At 38.1% G+C, this 8529-nt stretch overlaps 1 non-coding gene across 1 annotated transcript; it reads right to left on the bottom strand.

Annotated features, from left to right (window-relative positions):
* Positions 1-586: 586 nt before the first annotated feature.
* On the bottom strand, positions 587-716 carry LOC132652637 (small nucleolar RNA SNORA17). The gene has a single exon (XR_009590227.1). It is a non-coding gene; the product is annotated as a small nucleolar RNA SNORA17 (small nucleolar RNA).
* Between the last annotated feature and the right edge of the window lie 7813 nt (positions 717-8529).

Below are 8529 nucleotides of genomic sequence, written 5' to 3'. Positions count from 1 at the left end.
TCAGACACAAGGTTGTTCTTTACCACCCTGCCTCTCTTCATTGTGCCCATATCATTCTGTTTCTTTTTCATTTCTCCACTCCTTACCTTCTTTTCTTAGGGGGACCTGGAGTCTCAGAGTGCCTGGGTTCATCTCAGCAGTGCTATGCCTAGCTTGTTCATTAAGGTACGAGGAAGGTGTCAACCTGGGCATTGTCTGATACCCAAGACCTGCATGGCACCTGACTGGTGATCATCTCATTCTACCTCCCTGTCTAGACCCCATGGCACCAGACTAGTGGTCATCGTGGGTTTATGTCTTACTCAGCCTGTCCAAGTGGGCCTATGCAAGAGTAGTGAGTCTCAGACTCACTTCTGCCCTGGACTGTCAGTCCCAGGAGGGGGTCTAGTCTGCTTGCTCCCAATCCTGATAGCCAGCTGGGTCTGTGCTGTGCAAGACTGCTGGTCATCTCAGGCTCAGTCCCCATCCTGGGAGCCTATCTGTGCCTGCCTGGTGTTGGGCTGGTGGTTTTCTTAGGGTACATCTCTGTGTGGGCACCCTGGTGCCAGACTGTAGTTTCAGGCTCCCCCTCCCCATTTTTTCAGGGAATGTTAGGCAAGTAATCATTCAGATGGTCATAGGTCAGAACTCTGAGTCTAGACATAGCCTCTCTTCTTTCTGGCACCTACTGGCACACATGGGACACCAGCTGCACCCACATTCTTTCTAAGGACAGGTTTTTAACTGATGTTAAGTGTTTTTAATGGGTATTCTCCTAGTTAATTGTGTCTTTTCAAATCAGCAATTATAAGGTATGCTGTTCTCTTGGTTACTTTGCTCTTTATGGACACTACTTTAGGTTTTGTGGCTGAGAAATCAGTGCTTTTCAGATTAAAGATTTCCCAAATCAACTTATGTGTCTTAAGAGGTTTTTCAAAATTATAACTGTGGTATTTTGTGAAGTGCTTATTAAAATAAATACTGTTTTCTTCTTCTATTAATAGTAAATATTACATTTGCAATTTCTCAATTACAAACCAATCAACAAATACATTTCTTTTGGGTATTGGACTATAATCTTCATGTTATTGATCTGACTTGTTAATATTACTTGAAGGATTTATACCAATATTCATAGTGATACGGACTATATTTTCTGGGGTTTGAGTGTATCAACCTGGTCTCATTGTAGTAGTTATACTTTCCCTTATAAAAATGAATGTAAAGATTTCTATATCTCTACTTGTTAGAAGCTTTTGTCAACAATTAATATTATTTCTTCTGTAAACTTCAATAAAATTCCCAAGCAATCTTATCTTAATCCTAACCTCGTTAGAATGTGTTCTTTAAAAATACACTTGGGTTTTTTGTTTACTTTTCTTTGATTTCTTAATTGGTGATATTTATAGATTTGTCTAATTTATGCAAGTTGAACAATCTGGTGGCATATTTATCTGCTAATATAATTCCTTCATCACCAACATTGTATAGTTTTGATGCATGTTTTTAATGACTGTGTAATTTATTTTTACACAGTCATTTATTTTATTTTATTGTTTTTCTACTAAGACTAGTTCTAAAAAAAACTTATTTTATCCATTTTCTTAGAGCTTTCCTTTTTCTTTTTCCTATTTTACATCCCCTGCTATTATTTGCTATCCCTCCATTCTGCTTGATTCCATTGTGGTTCCGTTTCTCATTACTCCCGATGGTATCTGATCATATAACTTGGTGGTCAAAAGCTGGCTGTAGCTAACATCATGCTTCTGTTGTAGTAAATAATAATAAAAAACAACAACAACAACAACAACAAAACGGGTGTTGGGCTATGTAAGGTTTATTATTAGTCCTATGGTTATTATGGCAGTATTATCTAACCTGATATCACAAATAATAAGACACAGACACCTATTAGATTTATAATTGTCTTATTTACCTTGGGCCAGGCAGATATTTCACTTACATTCTCTCAATATCCTCACCATTCATCTCCCAGCCATCTCCCAATGCCATCCACTTGAATCCTCCTCAGTTGGACTGCCTTTCATCCATAATCACATGGTACATGCTTTTATTCTTTATCTGGGCCTTTCTACGCCATCATTGGCATTCTTTCTCCAGTCCCATATGGTTTTTCTCCACACTCAACCATGGTGGCCTCCTCCTTCTTCCTCTCTTTCCTTTGCTCTGTTTCCCTCCAAAGCCTGGGAACCTTAGCTACACCTACCCCATTCTTCCCTGTTGATTAAATAGGCTATTTAATCAACCAATCAGATATGCCTTAGGCAGGTACACAGAAAAAAATATAAGTGTAATCAGATCTTAAGGGTTAGTAACATGTATGAGATCCACCTCCAACATGCTTCCTTTACTAAAAAAATGCCCACGTTACTTTCCTAATTGTAGTCACTGTTAAGCAATCAGGTGGGGACACTGAAAGGAAAGGTGAATTACAAAAGGTGAGTGGTTCCTTCAAATAGGCCATCTTGGGCAACTAAATAGCATGGGTGCTTCTTCAGAATAGACAACTGTTAACAGACAAACAAGTGACCATGACCCTTTAAATTCCATGTCCCAATTTAACAACTTTAATATCAGATTTCTTGGTTCTGTTGCTGTCCTTGTGGAGCTCCTGTCCTCTCCAGGTCTTTCTATGTCCCCCTTCTTTCATAAGATTCCCTGCACTCTGCCAAAAGTTTGGCCATGAGCCTCAGCATCTGCTTTGATACCCTGCTGAGTAGAGTATTTCAGAGGTCCTCAGTGGTAGGCTGGTGTCCTTTGTCCTGTTTTCTCCCTCTTCTGATATCCGTCCCGTTTCTTTCTGAGTGATTGTTGATCATCTTACCCTGGGTCCTCCTTATTGATTAGCTTCTTCAGGTGTATAGATTTTAGTATGTTTTTCCTATATTATATGTCTAATATCCACTTACAAGTGAGTATATACCATGTGTGTCTTTCTGCTTCTGGGATACCTCACTCAGAATGATCTTTTCTAGATCCCACCATTTTCCTGCAAATTTCATGATTTCCTTGTTTTTAATTGTTGAGTAGTATTCCATTGTGTAAAAGTACTACAATTTCTGTATCTATTCCTCAGTTAATGGACATCTGGGTTGTTTCCAGGTTCTGGCTATTACAAATAAAGCTGCTAGCAACATGGTTGAGCAAATGTCCATGTTGTGTACTTGAGCATATTTTGGATATATGCCTAGGAGTGGAATAGCTAGATCTTGAAGCACTCTTCCTAATTGTCTGAGAATTCTTATAAGACTCATTCAGTCAGTTCTTTCTCTGATTTGTCACTTTGTTCGCCCCTCACTTAAACTTCATTGTTTTGGATTAATGTGTGTACTAAAGTTGTTAGAGAGATTGTTAGTGCATTGTGTCTATATTCCAGCCAAAAGGGCGTGTTGTCCTGCCAGAAGGATAAAAAGTTTGTCTGTATTCCAGCAGGATCACACAGAACTAGGTCTCTGGAAATGATCCTTTGACAGAGCAGCCATGTAGCTAGATTAAAATTCTACTACGTCATTGACTATAATCATCACTTGTTCACAAAACAAGGACAGGTGGGCACCGACTGGCAGGTGTGGGCTGGCACTGTTGTGCACAGCCTTGAAATATCAATGTCAAATATTTATTTCCTGACATACTTTCTACAATACAGTGAAACGTTGTGTAACTTTTCAGACTCTCTGTTATTATATCCACTAAATTCACCAAATCTCAAGCTCCAGATCTCTAATAAATGACAAGTTCTGTGTTTTCTAGAGATCATATTAAATAACAGACTACAGTTACTTATCACTTACTTCATGTGAACCATTGGACCATTCTGGTATTTCAGGCTCTATGATCATTATTAATAAAAAGATCACCTATATTCACTTTGTTTTATATTAAACTTGTTGCATATTAGATTGTTTCTTTCAAGTGTTAGGGTCATAGTTCAGTGATAAAACACTTGACTCACACGGGCAAGGTCTTATGTCCAAAATCCAGCACCACAATAAAATAACATTATTGCTTTGCACCCTTTGTCTAAGTCCTCTGACTTCATCCAGATATTTTTACTTAGAACTTCCCATTGCCTCTGATCATAAAAACACTCAGTTTTTTTGTATAAAAAAATCTTCTCAATTAATGTAAAATTTGAGAAATTCAACTAAGTGTGCTTGAAATTTGGAGGCAAATAATCAGGTCATTGGAAGCAGAAACATTTAATGTTATTCTAGTCAGTTTCTATTCTTTGATGTTTATTCTGACATTTCTAGTCAGTGTTTCAATCCAAGAGCACCAGTGTGACATCTCTGCATTCTTCTATGTGCAAAGTGATACATGATGCAGAGTCTGACTTTTTACAGTTTTTCGATTCCACAAGCTATTCACCCTAATCAAGAACACAAATTATTGTTCTTATAAGACGGTAATTATAGAAACATTTATGTTATTCTTTTAATCAAATTAACTAATAATTTCTTGTCATTTGTAATGATTGCTTAATTATTTTCAGCTTGCTTTGGAATTAATTTATTACAAGTAATTTTGGAGAGAATTTTAAGTTTTATTTATGTACCTAAAATTTTGGTGACTTTAAAGTCCTCTTGTATAAAAGCTATTAGTGTCTATTATAGCGAACAGTGTATACTGTCAATTGACCTCAAAAACTGATATTTTTAATAAACCAAATATAAGGCAAAGAAATATAATTGGGCTTGGAAGCATCTTAGTAGAGCTTAATCAAATTTTTCTCATAAGACAGGCATACATGTTCATAGATCCTAGCTTGATATAAATTAAAGATGGTTTTATTTTTTTTGAAAAATTTTAACTGTCCTCCAATTACTAAATTATATTTCTAACATATGTAGAATTGGGACAATTTCTTTCAAATAATACATTCAAGTTGACTTTGTCCTGACATACTGAAAATATATTACCATAAGAATCTATCTAGGGAAACTGAAGAAAAAAGAAGAGAAACAGGGAGAGAAAAAGAGGGAGACAAGCCACTATCAAGGAAGGGAAGAGAGTTTCAAAGATCCTCTGATACCATGTGGTATTTCATCCTGTCATACTTCAGAATAGTTACCTTATTTACGTATAAGACTTACTATTATGAAAGATATGTTTTGGAATCCTTGGGAGAGTATATATCAGAATTGATAATAATAAAGAAAAAGAATAAAAGTTGGGGAGTTATATAGATGGGTGCTCATCTGCAAGGATTACAAAGAAGTCAAGAAGAGTCAAAAATCAAGGAAGAGAAGCCAGAAGTCAAAGATGTCAAAGAAGAGGACAAGATGGCCTGAGCAAGATCTACAGCTCTGACTTCTCCCTAAATTCCTCACTTTCCCCCAATTTTTCAGAATGTCCTTATATTTTCTATTACTCTATGTATTTATATAAAATATATTAAATATAATGTCCCCAGGGACTATATAGGAATCAGGAAACAGAGCCTAGGGCAGTGGTGCTGGGAGAACTCTTACCTTGCCCATTTGCCCTAGTAAAGGTTTTAGTTTACGGTCTAAGTGGAAAAGAAAAAGAAAAAGACAAAATACTGAACTGCTGAGTGCCTGCTTAGGATCTATAAGATGTCCTTATTAAATTTTCTAGAGGAAATAACTGGGTCTTCTGGGACCCTTTATTCAGGCTTAAGTAATTTCAGTCATTCTTAGAGTGGTTCTGTTTATACCTTCCCACTGGCGTCAGGTAAGCAGAAAAAAACTAACATTGCCCTGTCTTTCCCGAATTCTGCAGGTGGAGTTGTTAGACTAGCTTCCTATTTGAGATATTTTCATTTGGTGAGACGCCTTGTGATAAAACAGCACATTTTTATATTTTCAAAAAAAGAAAAAGATATGAATAGGAGTAGGTAGTCAAAATACATTGCAGGAAATTGTCAAAGAATTAGTAAAGGCCAGGAAAAGTTTTCTACTCTGTTCATAGATTAAGCCAGAATATTTTCAACAAAGCCAGATTTTTAAATTTTTATATGCATTGTTTATTATGCCAGTAAAGCAACTCCTAATAAAAATATCATTTTTTTTCTTTATTAAAAATAGAATTTTAAAGGCACTCTGTGGTAGGCTTCTGTTTTATTCCATGTTTTCTCCATTCCATTTGCCTTTCTTAATGAGGATTGAGCATCTTACCCAGGGTTTTCCTTCTTACTTAGCTTATTTAGGCATACAGATTTTAGTATGTTTATCCTATGTTATATGTCTAATATCCACTTACAAGTGAGTATATACCATATGTGTCTTTCTGCTTCTGGGATACCTCACCCAGCAAGGTATTAAAGCAGATGTTGAGACTCATAGTCAAACTTTGAACAGAGTGCAGGGAATCCTATGAAAGAAGAGTGAGATTAAAGACTTGGAGGGGGACAAGATTTCCACAAGGAAGGCAACAGAACCAAAAATTCTGGGCAAAGGTGTTTTCTTTGAGGCTGATACTCCAACCAAGGACCGTGCATGGTCATAACCTAAAACCCCTGCTCACTGTCAGCTCAACCCATGGCAGCTCAGTGTCCAAGAGGGTTTACTAGTAATGAGAACAGGCATTGTCTCTGACTTGAACTCAGTTGCTAGTTCTTTGATCACCTCCCCCTGAGGGGGGAGCAGCCTTACCAGGCCACAGAGGAAGACACTGAGCTTCTGATGAGACCTGACAGGCTGGGGTCAGATAGAAGGGGAAGAGGACCTCCTCTATCAGTGGACTGAGGGAGGGGTATGGGAGGAGAAGAGCAAGGGAGAGAGAGATTGGGAGGGGATGAGGAAGGGGACTACAGCTGGGATAGAAAGTAAATACATTGTAATAGAATAAATAAATAAATGTTATTATGTGTGTATATATATATATAAATATATTATATATATAATATATATAATATATTATATGTAAATAATATATAATATATATTATATAAGTGTATATATATATATATTTAAATTAAAAAAAAACCATGAGCTTCTCAAGATGGCAGCAACCAAAGCATATTGTTTCTGAAGGGCAGAAAATCTGAAACTCCAAAACTGTTAATTGATTTGGTGGCTGAAGACAGCACCAACACTGAGGCTTTCTGGGCTAGAAGGGACAATCCATGAGCTGGGACAGATTGGAACCAGCCCCCAACCATGTAAATATTCATGGTCTGAGACTGGCTAACTATCCTCTGCATTTTCATGCTACAGCAAGGAGAGTGGCAGCAGGAAAAACAAAACAGCAGGTACAGGTACCTCCTTACTCTAAAGACCAAACAGGGCCTGTGGGTTCTCTGAGATGACCACTTATGCCTGCCAGTGAGTTTGCAGGCAGGCCCTCTGTGCTTTGCACACCTGCCTGCAAGGGAGTGTTTGTGAGCCCTCTGAGCTTTCTACAAATACCTGCTGGTGAGGTGAGGGCCCTCAGCTCTGTCTACACATTACTGCAAGTGAGTGCTTTCAGGCATTCTGCCATTTCCACTCTGCCAGTGAGTACTTCTGCTACATAACTGCACACAGAGCACAAATCCAGGTCCCTCTTTGCTAGCAGCCAGACATCTGATGCCTCTCACCCACACCCCTGCTGTGAGCAACATAGGGATCCCTGGTATGACATTCTCAACATGGAAACCTCTGTTCTGTGGGTCTACCAGCAGAAGCTGCCAAATAATCTCTGAAACCATGATTGTGCAGCTCAAAGAGATCTGAGTGCTTGGAGCACAATACCTAGACAGGGTTGTGGACCACTGAGACATTCAGGGCACCTGCACATGCACACTGTGCACTGAACCCTCACAAACCACACCTGTACCACAAGCTGTGCTTAGCCTTCTCCCTCATACTCCACCCTTCCAGGAAGGCACACCTCCATACACATACCTGTGCTTTCACACTTGCCCCTGCAACCTTCCTCCCTTAGCTGCATCTGAAACACCAACACCCACTCTCAAACCAATGGACCTCTCTCATCTTTGTGAATAATATACCAGACTAAAGAGACAAATGGACCCAGTCTGCAGTACAGTCTCCAGGAACAAACAGTAAAGGATACTGACTATCAGATGGCTACAGGCAGGTGTAAGAGCACATCCAACAAAAATCAGGACATCATGGTTTCAGCAGCAACCTCCAAAATCAATGGAAGTTTCAGTTCATCAAAAAACAGGAAAATGATTTTAAAGCTGTGCTTAGCAAGTCATTAGAGGCACATAAAGAGGAAATGAATAAAAAGCTAAAAGAAATAGCCACAAAAATAGAGGCACATAAAGAGGACACAAACAAAATTCTTAAAGAAATATACACAAATAGAGGCACATAAAGAGGAAATGAATAAAAATAATAGATGCCACCATGGAAAGATAGGAATCCACATTCAAAAAATGAAGGAAATGCTGCAAGACATGAAAAAAGAATTAGAATCAATAAAGAAAACACAAACAGAAAAAACCCTGAAGCTGGAGAACTTAGAAAAAAGGTCAGGAACCACAAAGTTAAACATTACCAACAGAATGCAAGGGATGAAAGAGAGAATCTAAGGCACTGAAGACATAATGCAGAAATT

Source organism: Meriones unguiculatus, chromosome 2, assembly GCF_030254825.1.
Source record: "Meriones unguiculatus strain TT.TT164.6M chromosome 2, Bangor_MerUng_6.1, whole genome shotgun sequence".
Lineage (NCBI taxonomy): Eukaryota > Metazoa > Chordata > Mammalia > Rodentia > Muridae > Meriones > Meriones unguiculatus.
Note: the sequence above shows the minus strand (reverse complement) of the source record. Positions and strands in the feature narration are given on the sequence as shown.